The sequence below is a fragment of the Arachis stenosperma genome, chromosome 3 (assembly GCF_014773155.1).
Source record: "Arachis stenosperma cultivar V10309 chromosome 3, arast.V10309.gnm1.PFL2, whole genome shotgun sequence".
Taxonomy (NCBI): domain Eukaryota; kingdom Viridiplantae; phylum Streptophyta; class Magnoliopsida; order Fabales; family Fabaceae; genus Arachis; species Arachis stenosperma.
The window spans coordinates 62,341,687-62,358,245 of record NC_080379.1 but is presented as its reverse complement, the minus strand read 5'-3'; the positions used below and the strand labels follow the sequence as shown (position 1 = coordinate 62,358,245).

Below are 16,559 nucleotides of genomic sequence, written 5' to 3'. Positions count from 1 at the left end.
GTTGGTTTTGAAATTGGTTCAAAATATTTGGATACATGACTTGGTTTTGGTTTAAATTCTCTTTTCTTTATAAAAATCAAGAAGCTAAGGATTTAGAGGTTTTCAATGAATTTAAGAAAATGAGTTAGGTTAGTCTCCCCTAAAGTTTTGAGACTCTATTAAGAAATTTTATGACCAAATTCTGATTTAGAATTAATAATTTTGAGTTTTCATACGAGAATTTAAATTTGGCTTGGTTTTGAAGTCGTTTGGGAGTTTTGGACAGATATTGTGAAAAGTGGCTCTGTTTTGAAACAAAATTGAATTGAGGAAAAGTGGTCCTTGAATATGTTTGTTATTGAAAGTAAATAGGCCAAGAATGATTTTTTTTAAATAAGATTTTAAGCCTGATTGATTGTGGATATTACTGAGAATATGATGAGGGTTTCTGGCCTGGCAAGGATGGTGGTATGGTCCCGCTTGCTCAGTGATGAGCGGATATTTTATACGCTTTTTGGCATCATTTTCATATAGTTTTCATTATGTTTTGTTTAAGTTTTATTATATTTTCATAGGTTTTAGTGAAAAGTTCATATTTTTGGATTCTACTTTGAGTTTTTGTATTTTATGATAATTTCAGGTAAATTCTGGCTGAAATTGAGGAGCTTTGAAAAAGTCTAAGTAGAGACAGAGAAAGGACTGCAGATGCTGTCAGATTCTGACCTCTGTGCACTCAAAGGAGCATTTTTGGTGCTACAGAAGTCCAAATGGCACGCTCTCAACGGCATTGGAAAGCTAACATCTAGGGTTTTCAGCAATATATAATAGTTCATACTTTGCTTTGGAAATGAAGGCCCAAAACTGGTGTTCAACGCCAGCACTTCACCCTCTTCCTGGCGTTGGACGCTAAGCTGGTGTCCAACGTAGCGTCCAACGCCCAAAATGGAGTCTAAAGATGGCGTTCAACACCCAAGAAGGGCACTAGCTCGTGGAGACTCCCTTAACTCAGCCCAAACACTCACCATGTGGGCCCCAAAAGTGGATTTTCGCACTATCAACCTAGTCTATCTTATTTCTGTAATCCTTAGTTATTAGATTAGTATATATAGGAGAAGATCACCCATGTTTAGGATCTTCTTCCTTCCCCTACTTTATTTTTGAACATCATAGTGTACAGTATGAGTCAATAACCTCATAGGTTAAGGTTAGGAGCTCTACTGATTCTTATGAATTAATAATATCACTATTCTATTTCAATCTATGCTTGATTCTATTCTAAGATGTATCTTTGTTCTTCATCCTAATAGATTGGGAGTGTAACTTGACCGTCATCCTAATTCCACGTGGGTTCTTGTGAGTCCTTGACGGGATAGTATTGAACCACAAGCTTGATTATACATCTCTTAGATGGCTAATCCACGACTTCGTTAGGGACTTCTCGAGACATCAATTCAGCCGAGGTATGGGGCGATTAGGGCCTTTGTGGTATAGGCTAGAACCAAAGGAGCATCGTTCTCTAATCCAGAAGATTCGACCTTGTCTGTGGCATTTTGAGTAGGATCACCAAGGGAATGGACTGCTAGAGCTTCACCCCCGTTCAGATTGGATGACCGCTGACCCAGCATTTGATTTGAAGAAGAGGAGATTAATTACCGCTGACCTAGCGTTAATCATATATAGCCTGCCAAGGAATGAATTAATCAGAAGTTGGAGTAGATGGTAAGAAAATTTAATCCAGAAGGAAGAAGCATCTTCGAAGCCTCAACTGTTCTATCATCACTGATTTCACACTTATTCAGTAACGTTTATTTATTTAATCTATTTTATGCATTTTTCGTGACAACTATCTTCTTTTCTAATCACCTGACTAAGATCTGCAAGATAGCCATTGCTTGTTCAAACTAACAATCTCCGTGGAATCGACCCTCACTCACCTGAGGTATTATTTGGACAACCCGGTATACTTGCAGGTCTATCTGTGCAAATACTGCGGAGTCAATTTCGTGCACCACTCAGTAAGGACGGTGGTTTTATCCCGCTCACGTATTGATGAATTGTTTAGAAGGACGGTGGTGTGATCCCGCTTGTATATTGTTTTGTGTGCCCAATAAGGATGGTGGTTTATTCCCGCTTACTGTAGAGGCAAGGACAGTGGTTTAATCCCGCTTGTGTGTTCTGGGCAAGGATGGTGGTTTAATCCCGCTTATTTATGGAACCTACGAATAAGGATGGTGGTCTAATCCTGCTTATCTGAGTCGGGTTTGGCAACATGACTGACGCGTGAGCTCATGGCCAGCAGGACAGACATGCATCATTTTCTTCTATGTGACATTGATTGGGCGTGTCTATTGTATATGTAGTTTGTCTATGTGAATAATTATGTTTAACTGCTAATTGCTATACTTGATGTAACTGCTTTGATTGTGTTTAAACCTCCTTACTTGTATTTGTGACTGAAATTGGTTGGATTGTGGCGGATTAGATATTGATTGAGTTGTTTAGGCCTGAGGTCGTATCTGATTTTGGGTAGGCCTGAGGCTGTGATTGGTTTTTGCTTGAGGTCTAGTTCTGTATGAAAAATCAAACTGGTTCAGCATAGACTTAATAAACCTATGCGTGAAATAGGTTGGTCATTCATACTGTTTAGGAAAAACTTTTAAAAAGGCTTTTGGATTTTTGAAAAATTAACAGCTTTCTCTTTTAGAAAGGATCTCGGATTTTGAATCTTAAATCTTTGGTTTTAAAAAGGCACATAAGATGAGCAATGATCACTGCACTTTAAAAATAGTTTTATTTTACGTATCTTATTATATCAATTTTGTAACCCTATACTGAGAACCCGCGAGAACGATGTTCTCACTCCCCTACAGGTTTTTTTCTTTTTAGGTTATGGACAACGAAGTTTGAAAGAGCCAATTTTTATTTTTTTTCTGTTCAAACGATATTTTATGTCGTATTAGTTACCTTTTTCCTCGCCTTTATTCTGTATAAGTTTTTATCAGAGGGATAGGAATTTGATTATGTAATGCTTGTAAATTTATAATATATATATATATATATATATATGTATATTCTTTGTAAGTTTTGTATTTTGTATTTTAAGTATAGATGTATGCTTTGAAAAATTCGGTTTAAGTTTCAAACAGGCTCATATTTTAGTACTAAATATTTTAAAATTTGTCGTAATACCCGAGCTATCAAAGTGGCGCAGCCGAAAGTGTGACATTTTGATGGTTAGGGTGTTACATCAGACATGAACGTGCTTTATAATAATTTATCCTCTCCTATGTCATCAATTAAGTTTGAGAGGAACCACTTCCATGAATCTTTTGTCTCAGCCTCCACGACTACATATGCGATCGGTAGCATCTGGTCATTCAGATCCTATCCCATAGGAACCAAGAGCCATCATCTATACATTGTCTTCAAAAAACAACCATCAAGCCCTATCAGGGGCCTACACTTCATGAAACTCTCTTTGCAAGCCTTTAAACAAATATAAATCCTGTGAAATCGTGGACTTAAGTCCACTGATGTATCGGGGTGCTCAGTTTAGGCTGCTGAAGGTAATTGGACTTGCAACTTCATAGATGAACAAGGATTGATGCGCAGCAACTCATGGCAATAGTCGTAAAGTCTTCTATACTGCTCCTTAAAAGTTCCATTAATGTTAACCAATGCAATCTACTTGGCCTGAAATGCCTTTGCTCTGGAAATCTGCACATTCCACTTCCTTAGAGTCCTACTTTGTATGGTGCCTAGCTTCAATTTCGGATTCTCTTCCACTTTCCTCCTGAAAACCTTCTCCAGCCACTTCGAATTCATCACTTTTATGTCAAATACAGTGTTACAAGAATGATGATTATTAACAGTTCTTAAATGCCAACTATCTTCATTGACCATCTTTATTGCATATGCAAACCATTCACACACATCTCCACACTTAGCCCTCACCCGGACATTATCCACCACTGAAAATTTTATGTTTCTCCCAGTGTGAACAGCATATGATGATGTCACAGCTTCCTTGAACTCCTCTATTGTTGCATAGAGAGTTCTAGCTTCCCACTTATAATTGCTCATATCCTTCAACTCCTTGTGAACGAGAAATTTCTTCTTGCTGACTTCATCATCCTCACTCGATAGCTCCTCTAATTTATCACTGTTCAATCCTTCATCATTGTTTAAAGGAGAGCTATTTTTCTTTCGAACAACCACCTTTTGAGTTTTCTTTAATTTCTCCACAGCACTCTTACTTTTCTTAGACTTCCTTATGTCTTGGTGCATCTCCCAAAGAGTTATATCAATATCAAATAGCCCATCATTACCACAATAATCATCTTCACTATCACTAAAATGAAGATAAGAATTAACCTCATAATCTGGGTCATCAGTGTCATCCTCTTCTTCACTATTGTCCCCATCACCAACATTCTAAACCACTTCTTCAACATTTAAATGGACATCAACTAATCCCTGAATTTGGGCCTCTGTATCCACCCCTCCAGCTTGGGCCTCTACTTCAATATTTTGGGCCTCTCTAATATTACTTGGCCCACTATCAGCATCCACACACTCTTCCTTAACAACTTTTCTCCTACCCCCAACATCTAAATAACCAATGTCATAATAGAAATTATCAGGGACTGAAGTCTTATGCACCACATACAAGTCAACCACCTTTTTTTCAACTCTTATATTTGCCATTTCAATTTCTTCTTCATCACCCCTCAACAACTTCAACCTTTCTAATCCTAACTCAGTATCTTTATACCACAATACCCCAATATTCTCAACAATGTACCCAAGTTTTTCAACCACATCATAAGTCTCTATAACACTCCTCCTATCTCTATCGCACCAGTCAATTATTGTCACCTCACCATCAATATACTCAGTTTTACCCTTATCACTACAAAACCTACCCCTGTGATGAACCTTAACACTGAAATCATCGATCCTGCCATTATGAAAACATATTCATAACAGAGAATAGAGTAACTAATCATTCAAAAATATAGACAATGTAAACATTATATTTTTCACAAAAAAAAAACAAAAAATTCTCAATCTGTGAATGCAATAGAACCCTAACAACAATCAAGAATGATAAAAAAAGCTTAAACCCTAACTGTTCAAACAATGCAGTTTCAAAATGAAATGGTAGCCTATCTCGTCAGAAACCTTGATCAGAACGGCGCTATCCCAAACTCCCTCATTGATGACTGAACCCTATCCCAGACTCCTCCCCTGGCCTCGACGGCGTCACCACCTGCGTTGTCCTGCACGTCGTCGTGGTGGACTGAAGACAACGGTGCGACATTGACATGGCGAAAAATCACCGATCAAGAGTTTATAGAGAAAATAGCATTGCAAGTATAGCTCTTAACCAATGAAGATTCTGCGTATCAATTTAAAAGAGTTGTCACAAAATTTTAGAAATAAAATACTGGGAGTATGAGTCCCAGGTCGTCTCCCAACAAGTTACAGAGAGAATGCTAATTTATTAATCAGGGGGTTTTCAAGAGGGTTGAGTTGAATAATGAGCAATTAAATAGTTGTAAGACAAAAACTAAGAATGATTATTAATATTCTAAATAAAAGGCCTTGACTGGGGGAATGATCAATTGGAAGTTCTATCCTTGTTGGGATCTCTTAGGTGTAGTATCATAAAGGTTGTTGTTTTCATTTAGTCAACCTTTACTAAATAAAAGAAAGTCAAGTGATCGAGCTAACTCTTATTCACAAATCCTAGTCCTCTCCCTTGGGAAGGTCTAGCGTTAGTAAATACAGAACTAGCCAACAACTTCCAGTTTAATCTTCACTTAAGCCTTCTAACTCAAGTGTCTCCTTTTAATCAACCCCCAAGTCAAGTAGGGGATCTACTCCATTGACATGAATATAATACTCAGAAAAATATAAGAAGAAGACATAATAAATTAAATAGAATAAAGACTGAAAAATTAATTAAAACTAAAAGGAATCCTTTGTATCAACAATCCATGAAAATAATCCAATTACCACTTTAAACAAAAATTAAGAATACGGAATAAATAAAAGAGCAAGTAAGGAAACAAACTAGAATAGTATCTTCAATGGAGGTGATGACTCTTGAATATCCGAAGCAAAAAAAAGCATAGAACTAATAAACTATGAATGTAAAGAGAACCAAGAAGGAGAGTAGTTCCTCTTTAGATTCAGATCTAAAATCCTAAAATTATCCTAATTAGAATGTGTGTTGATGTGTGTTGAGTCTCTGCATGTTCCCTGGCTTTATTTTGTGTTTTTGGGCCAAAAACTGGGTCAAAGCTCGGCCCAAAATTGCCCCCAGAGTTTTCTGTTATTTCTGCAGATCGCACAAGTCACGCGTGCGCGTCATTCAGCGATTTTCCTTGTCACGCGTACGCGTCGTCCACGTGTGCGCATCATTCGTGCAGACTTCAATTCGTGCGTACGCGTCAGGCACACACACGCGTCACTGCGATGTTCTCCATTCTGCGTGCTCGCGGGAGCTACGTGCGCGCGTCGATGCTCACTGGTTATCTCCTTAGTTTCTTGTGTTCCTTTCATTTTTGCAAGCTTCCTCTCCATTCTCTAAGCCATTCCTGCCCTGTGAAGCCTGAAACACTTGACACACAGATCACGACATCGAATGGTATAAAGGGAAATTAAAATACACAAATTAAAGATCTCTAGGAAGCAAGTTTTCAACCATAGAACAAACTTAGGAAGGGAATGTAAAAATCATGCAGTTCATATGAATAAGTGGGTAAAGACTTGATAAAACCACTCAATTAAACACAAGATAAACCATAAAATAGTGGTTTATCAACCTCCCCACACTTAAATATTAGCATGTCCTCATGCTTAGCTCAAGGAGATAAAATAAACAAGTAGGAAAAAGTAAGACTCATGTAATGCAATGCAACCTATGTATGTGAATGCAACTATATGCTAAGATGATTTTTGTCTACTTGGTTAAAAGTAAATAAGTTCTTCAAGACAAACATAAATCAAATTTCACTAATTAAAATTATATAGTAAAGACAGGTAAACCTGTGAGAAGACAGCTCATGAAAGTAGGGAACATAGAACTAAGTATTGAACCCTCACTGATGGTGTATGTGCACTCTAATCACTCAAGTGTATAGGGTAATCACTCTACTCTTCTCTAGTCATGCTTTTTAAATTTTGTTCTTCACCTAACCAATCAACAAATAATTAATGTACCAATGCAAACATCATGAGGTCTTTTCAAGGTTGTAATGGGGCCAAGGTAAAGGTGAGGATATATATATATATATATATATATATATATATATATATATATATATATATATATATATATATATATATATATATATATATATATATATATATATATAGTTAAGTGAGCTATGAATTGAATCCTTTGATTAACCTAAGCTCTTACCTATACATACTTTATAAACTTTTAAATTCATGCTTAGCTACCCAAAATTCTCACTTTTGTATTACATATTCATGCATCACCCCTTTCTTTTAATTTTTTATCACTTATGCATTGATCTTTTTATCAACTTGACTTAGTATTGGGGTAATTTTGTCCCCTTATTTAATTACTTAATTACCTTGAATGTTTTTTTTATATAAAAATAAACATAACATTATCAATGCACATGGATTTTTAATTTTTCTGGTCTTACATGAGTAGGTACCCAAATTCTCTTTATTTTATCATGACATATTCCTTTATTAACCCATGTTCCCACAATTGATACACAATCTCTAACTTAAGCTAACCAATGATTCAATTGGGGTATTTAATTATTTTTCCACTTAAGGCTAGTGATATGGTGAAATATAGAACAAATGGGATTTAAAAGGCTCGAAGTGGCTAACAAGGGTAATTGAAAGGGTAGGCTATTTGGGATAAGTGAGCTAAAATAATTAATGGCCTCAATCATATGCATTCATTTAAATACACTAACTATTGGACATATAGGATGGAACAAAATAAAGATTACAATCATAGAGAAGAAAACACACAAGAATAAAATATTATGGTTAAATAATGTAACCATGTAATTAAGCTCAAATCTCACGGGTTGTGTGTTCTTTAGCTATCATTTTATGTTCCAAATACAACTTCAAACAAGTTTTAACGAAAATATTTTAATTTAAATTAGTGAAATTTTTCAAAAATAGGGTTTTAAAAAGAACTTATTATTTTTCAACCAAATAGATCATGCATGCAAATAACCTATTACTACGCAATCTATCCTAAACTAATCAAAAGAAAAATAAATAAATATCCTATTTTATTGGTGTTAAGGAAGAGAAATTATCTCCGGAAGTCAGGTACTGACCGACCTCCCCACACTTAAAGCTTTGCACCGTCCTTGGTGCCATATGTCAGGAACAAAGGGGGGCTGGTAGCAGTGTCTCCACAAGTAGGACCGTCACGGCTCCCTGTGCTGGTAAATGAAGTGGAGTCCGGATCTTCCTCGGGTGGGTGCTTGCCAACAAGCAGCTCCTTGAGGTATGTAAATCGGCGCTTGTTACGGCGCTCTCTTCGCTTTCTATGCCGGTCTAGCCGGTCCAATCTCTCAAGTATCTGATGGAGCAGTTGGTTTGTTGGGGGTGCTTGTGATGTGGAAAGAGAAGGAATATCTCTTGCTGGTTCTGTAGGCCAGCTAGTCTTGACTGCTGGAGGTCTGATATACTTCCCGTTAGGGATGTACTGATCATCCCGCGGAAGTATGGTCTTGGTATCCCCAGCTCTGTAGGAGACTCCAGCTGCTGAGATTAGATCTGAAACCAAGGCGAAAAAAGGTAAGTTGCCTGCAATTTGTACGTGTCCCATAGTATTCCGGATGTGTCTTGGTAAATTGAGGTGTTGGTCTGTAAGGATACACCAGAGTAGAACAGCCATGTCTTCGGTGAAGGAGGACTCATAAGTGCTCGAAAAAACGTAGTGGGACATAATCTGTGCCCATACTCGAGCCTCCAAGGTAAGTGCTGAAGCCAATATCCCTTTAGGACGGGATCGATGGTATCCATAGATCCATCTACTGCCAGGTTGTGCTATAACTCTGAGAATGGCATCCCAGTCAAATTTGTATATCTGGCGTTGGACAGAGGCTTCTTAAAATGCATCCAATCCTTCAGGGGCAGAGGAAAGATCTAAAGTTCGCTGAATGGCCTCTTCAATTATGGGGACTTGCTTCTGACGGACATAGATAGACTGCTGTATTGGCATATGAAAATTGGAGTAGAATTCAACTACTGATGAGCGGATAATTTATACGCTTTTTGGCATTATTTTTAGGTAATTTTTACTATGATTTAGTTAGTTTTTAGTATATAATTATTAGCTTTTATGCAAAAATTACATTTCTAGACTTTACTATGAGTTTGTGTATTTTTCTGTGATTTCAGGTATTTTCTGGCTGAAATTGAGGGACCTGAGCAAAAATCTGATTTAGAGGCTGAAAAAGGACTGCAGATGCTGTTGGATTCTGACCTCCCTGCACTCGAAATGAATTTTCTAGAGATACAAAAGCCCAATTGGTGCGGTCTCAATTGCGTTGGAAAGTAGACATCTTGTGCTTTCCAAAAATATATAATAGTTCATACTTTACCCGATTTTTGATAACGCAAACTGGCATTTTAACGCCAATATTATACCATTTTTTGGCGTTAAACGCCAGAACTGGCATAAAAGATAGAGTTAAACACCAAAACTGGCATCAGAGCTGGCGTTTAACTCCAATAAAAGCCTATGCACGTGAAAGCTTCAATGCTCAGCCCAAGCACACACCAAGTGGGCCCCGGAAGTGGATTTCTGCATCATTTACTTATCTCTGTAAACCCTAGGTTACTAGTAATTATAAATAGGACCTTTTACTATTGTATTTTCATCGGGGAGATCTTTAGATCATTGTTGAGACTATCTTTGTATCACTGTTGATCTCTTAATCACGTTTAGGGGGCTGGCCATTCGGCCATGCCTGGACCTTCATCACTTATATATTTTCAACGGTGGAGTTTCTACACCTCATAGATTAAGGTGTGGATATCTGTTGTTCCTCATGAATTAATGCAATTATTACTGTTTTCTATTTAATTCAAGCTTATTCTTGTTCTAAGATATTCATTCGCACTTCAACATGATGAATGTGATGATCAAGTGACACTCATCACCATTCTCACTTATGAACGCGTGCCTGACAACCACTTCCGTTCTACCTGAAAACAAGCTTGAATGCATATCTCTTGGCCTCCTGGTCCACGATGCATGGTTGCCTCTCCTGACAACAGAGCCTTTCATTCCGTGAGATCAGAGTCTTCGTGGTATAAGCTAGAATCAATTGGCAGCATTTTTGAGATCCGGAAAGTCTAAACCTTGTCTGTGGTATTCCGAGTAGGATCTGGGATGGGATGACTGTGACGAGCTTCAAACTCACGAGTGCTGGGCGCAGTGACAGTGCGCAAAAGGATCATTGGATCTTATTCCAACACAAGTGAGAACCGACAGATGATTAGCCCTACGTAACCCGGACCATTTTCACTGAGAGGACGAACGCTAGCCATTGACAACAGTGATCCCCCAACATACAACTTGCCATGGAAAGGAGTACGCATGACTGGATGAAAGCAGTAGGAAAGCAGGGATTCAAAAGGAACAAAGCATCTCCATATGCTTAACTGAAATTCCTACCAATGAATTACATAAGTATCTCTATCCTATTTTATGTTTTATCTGTCTTTTAATTATCAATATCCCATAACCATTTGAATCTGCCTGACTGATATTTACAAGATGACCATAGCTTGCTTCAAGTCGACAATCTCCGTGGGATCGACCCTTACTCACGTAAGGTATTACTTGGACGACCCAGTGCACTTGCTGGTCAGCTACGCAGAGTTGTGAAGAAAGTGTGTGAGATCACGATTTCGCATACCAAGTTTTTGGTGCCGTTGCCGGGGATTGTTCGAGTTTGGACAACTGGCAGTTCATCTTGTTGCTTAGATTAGGTAATTTTCTTCTTGTTTCAACCTTTATTTTATTTTCAAAAAGTTTTCAAAAAAAAATTTTTCTCTTCTTTTTCGTTTTTCCAAAAATTTTTTTGAAAAATTACAAAAAAAATTAATAAAATCTTAAAAACAAAAATAATTTTGTGTTTCTTGTTTGAGTCTGGTGTCAAATTTTAAGTTTGTTGTCAGTTGCATATTTTTAATTTTCCTTTAAAAATTTTTCGAAAACTCATGCATGGTGTTCTTCTTGATCTTCAAGTTGTTCTTGATGATTGTCTTTGTTTGATCTTGTGATTTTCTTGTTTTATGTCTTTTCTTGTTTTTCATATTTTAAGTTTGGTGTCTTGCATGTGTTTCTTTTCTTAAAAATTTTTCAAAAATATGTTCTTGATGTTCATCATGATCTTCAAAGTGTTCTTGCATGCATTATGTGTTTTGATCTTAAATTTTCATGTCTTGAGTCATTTTGTTGTTTTTCTCTTTCTTCTTTAAAATTCAAAAATAAAAAAATCTTTCTCTTATTTCTCTCATAAAGTTCGAAATTTTGGATTGACTCAATAAAAAATTTTTAAAATTTAGTTGTTTCTTATGAGTCAAGTCAAATTTTCAATTTAAAAATCCTATCTTTTCAAAACTTTTTCAAAAATCAAATCTTTTTCATTTTTATTTCATGTTTTTCGAAAATTTTAAAAATTATTTTAAAAATTATTTTCTTATTTTCATTTCATATTTTCAAAATCCTTTCTAACAATTAAGGATTTGATTCAAAAAATTTCAAGTTTGTTACTTTCTTGTTAAGAAAGGTTTAATCTTTAAATTCTAGAATCATATCTTTTAGTTTCTTGTTAGTCATGTCATCAACTTCAACTTTCAAAATCATATTTTTTTAAATTTCTTTTTCAAATCTTTTTCAAAATAGATTTCAATCATATCTTTTTCAAAATTCAATTTCAAAATCTTTTCTAACTTCCTATCTTTTCAAAATTGATTTTCAAATCTTTTTCAATTAACTACTTGACTTTTTGTTTGATTTTAAAAATTTACTATTTCTTATCTTTTGCAAAACCACCTAACTACCTTTCTCACTTTCAATTTTCGAAAACCATCAATCACTTTTTCAAAATTCTTTTTAAATATTTTAAATATTTATTTTTTTAGTTTTATTTAAACAAAAAAATTTGTTTTCGAAAATTTTCTTCCCCCTTCTCACCTCCTTCTATTTAAAGACTAACACTTCTCCTCTATTAGCAATTCGGACTCTCTTCTTCTTTATATGTGCAAAATCTTCTCTATCTACCTCATCCCTCTATTCCTATTTTCCTCTAACACCTCAAGGAATCTCTATACTGTGACATAGAGGATTCCATACTTTCTTGTTCTCTTCTCTTTCATATGAGTAGGAACAAGGACAAAGGCATTCTTGTTAAAGCTGATCCTGAACCTGAAAGGACCTTGAAGAGGAAGCTAAGAGCAGCTAAAGCACAACACTCTGAAAAGGACCTGACAGAAAATTTTGAAAAGGAAGCAGACAAACAGCCATGGCGGAACCCAACAACAACAATGCAAGGAAGGTGCTTGGTGACTTTACTGCACCAACTCCCAACTTCTATGGGAGAAGCATCTCTATTCCTGCCATTGGAGCAAACAACTTTGAGCTTAAGCCTCAATTAGTTTCTCTGATGCAACAGAATTGCAAGTTTCATGGACTTCCATTGGAAGATCCTCATCAGTTCTTGGCTGAATTTTTGTAAATCTGTGACACTGTTAAGACCAATGGAGTTGATCCTGAGGTCTACAAACTTATGCTTTTCCCTTTTACTGTAAGAGACAGATCTAGTATATGGTTGAACTCACAACCTAGAGACAGCCTGAACTCTTGGGAAAAACTGGTCAATACCGTTCTTAGCTAAATTCTTTCCACCTCAAAAGATGAGTAAGCTTAGAGTGGAAGTTCAAACCTTCAAACAGAAGGAAGGTGAATCCCTCTATGAAGCTTGGGAAAGATACAAGCAATTGATCAGAAGGTGTCATTCTGACATGCTTTCAGAATGGAGCATCATAGGTATCTTCTATGATGGTCTGTCTGAGTTATCCAAGATGTCATTGGACCATTCTGTAGGCGGATCTATTCATCTGAAGAAAATGCCTGCAGAAGCCCAAGAACTCATTGAAATGGTTGCAAATAACCAGTTCATGTACACTTCTAAAAGAAATCCTGTGAACAATAGGACAACTCAGAAGAAAGGAGTTCTTGAGATTGATACTCTGAATGTCATATTGGCTCAGAACAAATTATTGACTCAGCAAGTCAATATGATTTCTCAGAATCTGACTGGATTACAAGCTGCATCCAGCAGTAATAAAGAAGCATCTTCTGAAGAAGAAGCTTATGATCTTGAGAACTCTGCAATGGAAGAGGTGAATTACATGGGAGAACCCTATGGAAACACCTATAATCCTTTATGGAGAAATCATCCAAATCTCTCATGGAAGGACCAACAGAAGCCTAAAAAAGGCTTCAATAACAATAATGGTGGAAGAAATAAGTTTAGCAATAGCAAGCCTTTTCCATCATCTTCTCAGCAACAGACAGAGAACTCTGAGCAGAGTCATTCTGGCTTAGCAACCATAGTCTCTGATCTATCTAAGACCACACTAAGTTTCATGAATGAAAGAAGATCCTCCATTAGAAATTTGGAGGCACAAATGGGTCAGCTGAGTAAAAAGGTTACTGAAACTCCTCCTAGCACTCTCCCAAGTAATATAGAAGAAAATCTCAAGAGAGAGTGCAAGGCCATAACCATGACCAACATGGATGAACCTGGAGAGAGTGAGGAGGACGTGATTCCCAGTGAGAAAAACCTCATGGGATGTCCTCTGAACGAAAAGAAGTTCCCCTTTGAGGAACCAAAGAAATCTGAGGCTCATACAGAGACCATAGAGATTTCATTGAACCTACTTCTGCCATTCATGAGCTCTGATGAGTATTCTTCCTCTAAAGAGGATGAAGATATTACTGAAGAGCAAGTTGCTAAGTACCTTGGAGCAATCATGAAGCTGAATGCCAAGTTATTTAGTAATGAGACTTGGGAGGATGAACCCCCTTGCTCACAATGAACTGAATGACTTGATTAGGGAGACATTACCTCAGAAGAAACTGGATCCCGAAAAATTCTTAATACCCTGTACCATAGGCATCATGATCTTTGAGAAGGCTTTGTGTGACCTGGGGTCAGGCATAAACCTCATGCCACTCTCTGTAATGAAGAAACTGGGAATCTTTGAGGTACAAGCTGCAAAAATCTCACTAGAGATGGCAGACAAATCTTTGAAACAGGCTTATGGACTTGTAGAGGATGTTTTAGTGAAGGTTGAGGGCCTTTACATCCATGCTCACTTTATAATCCTGGACACTGGGAAGAATAAGGATGAATCCATCATCCTTGGCAGACCCTTCCTAGCCACAGTAAAAGCTGTGATTGATGTTGACAGAGGAGAGTTGGTCCTTCAAGTGAATGAGGACTACCTTGTGTTTAAGGCTCAAGGATCTCCTTCTGTACACATGGAGAAGAAGCATGAAAAGCTTCTCTTAATACAGAGTCAAACAGAGCCCCCACATTCAAACTCTAAGTTTGGTGTTGAGAGGCCATCATCATGCTCTGAGTATTTGTGAGGCTCCATGAGAGCTCACTGTCAAGCTAATGACATTAAAGAAGCGCTTGTTGGGAGGCAACCCAATTTTTACTTATCTATGTTGAATTCCTATTTTTCATTGTTATTTTATGTTTTATTTAGGATGATGATCATGTGGAGTCACAAAAACAAAAGCAAAAGTCAAAAACATCATTAAAAATAGCACACCCTGGAGGATGAGCTTACTGGCATTTAAACGCCAGTAAGGGTAGCAGAATGGGCGTTAAACGCCCAGTCTGGCCCCACTCTGGGTGTTTAACGCCAGAAAAGGGCACCAGACTGGCGGTTAACGCCAGAAAAGGACACCAAGCTGGCGTTAAACGCTATAAATGGAAGAAAAGCTGGCGTTAAACACCAAAAATGGGCAGCAACTTGGCGTTTAACGCCAGGATTGGCACTCAAAGGGGCATTTACACGCCAAAACGGTGCAGTGATGAGAAATACTTGACACCTCAGGATCTGTGGACCCCACAGGATCCCCACCTACCTTAACTCACTCTCTCTATTCTTCACACCTTCCCATAACACCCTTCCCCAAATACCCCTCACCAATCACCTCTATTTCTCTTCCTCATCACCTCTTCACCAATTACCTCCACACACTCTTCCCCAAAAACCCCACCCACCTCACCATTCAAATTCAAATCCTTTCCCTCCCAAACCCAACCCCTAATACATGAACCCTACCCTCTCTTTCCACTCCCATATAAACCCATCATCTATCCTTCATATTCACACATCACAAACTCTTCTTCTCTCCCTTGGTTGAACCACTCACAACTCACCATCTCCTCCATTTCTTCTTCTTCTTCATCCTTCTTTCTTCTTTTGCTCAAAGATGAGCAAACCTTTTAAGTTTGGTGTCGAAAAAGTATTGCTTTTTGTGTTTCCATAACCATTTATGGCACCTAAGGCCGGAAAAACCTCTAGAAAGAGGAAAGAGAAGGCAAAAGCTTCCACCTCCGAGTCATGGGAGATGGAGAGATTCATCTCAAAGGTCCATCAAGACCACTTCTATGAAGGTGATCCATGAGGTCCCTTTCATGCTTGTTCCGAGGGTTACCTGAAACTGGAGGTCGATCTCGGACGAGATCTTCCGTACTGGTCGTAGCTGGTGTGTCCGGCAGGGGGATGACAGCCGGAGCTGGTATGTCCGACTTGTTGGACTGATGGTGCTGCTGATCCTCTGTCACCGAAGGGTGGGGGTACCTGCAAGGGACTCCGATGCTTAAGTTAGCAAGGGTATTAAGCAGGTTTTATGTAGAATCAGAGTATGAGTTATACCTGGGTGCTCTAGCGTATTTATAATGATGAGATGTGACCTTTTGGATAAGATAAGTTAGTTATCTTATCTTATCTTTATCTTTGAGTTGAGGTCAGCGTATCTTCAATGGAACCGCCTTTATCTCTATAGGCTTGGGTTGCCCTAGGATTTGGGTCGTGTTCCTCTGTTTGGGCCCTTTACTGGGCTCTCCTGTCGATTTGGCCGAGCTCTTTGAGAAGAGGTCGGCTAGTCGGACCTAAGGAGGTCGGTCGCTTTTATCGCCAATCATCCCGGGTCGGGTAACTCGACCCAGGGTATTAACAGTTCCCCTGCTTGAGCTCGGTCTTTTTGTCGAGGTCGAGTTTTTTGGACTTCGGTCCTTCTATGATGAAACCGAACTCAAGCATTTCGTCAATTTCTTCCTTATGTAGAATCTTTTGAATGTAGAACATTTTCCTCTAAAAGCGCGTGCTTTTATATCAGCGCTTTTTTGGGAACGCGAGAAGGTTTTAATATCTACATTTAATTGGCATTAATTGCCGCATTTTCTCTTGGTCTTTTATTTTGAATTTCTCAATCAAAAAATGGTTTCTCTTCTTCACTT

At 37.8% G+C, this 16,559-nt stretch overlaps 1 non-coding gene across 1 annotated transcript; it reads right to left on the bottom strand.

The window, feature by feature from the left end:
• Positions 1 to 12,933: 12,933 nt before the first annotated feature.
• On the bottom strand, positions 12,934 to 13,037 carry LOC130971713 (small nucleolar RNA R71). The gene has a single exon (XR_009082926.1). It is a non-coding gene; the product is annotated as a small nucleolar RNA R71 (small nucleolar RNA).
• Between the last annotated feature and the right edge of the window lie 3,522 nt (positions 13,038 to 16,559).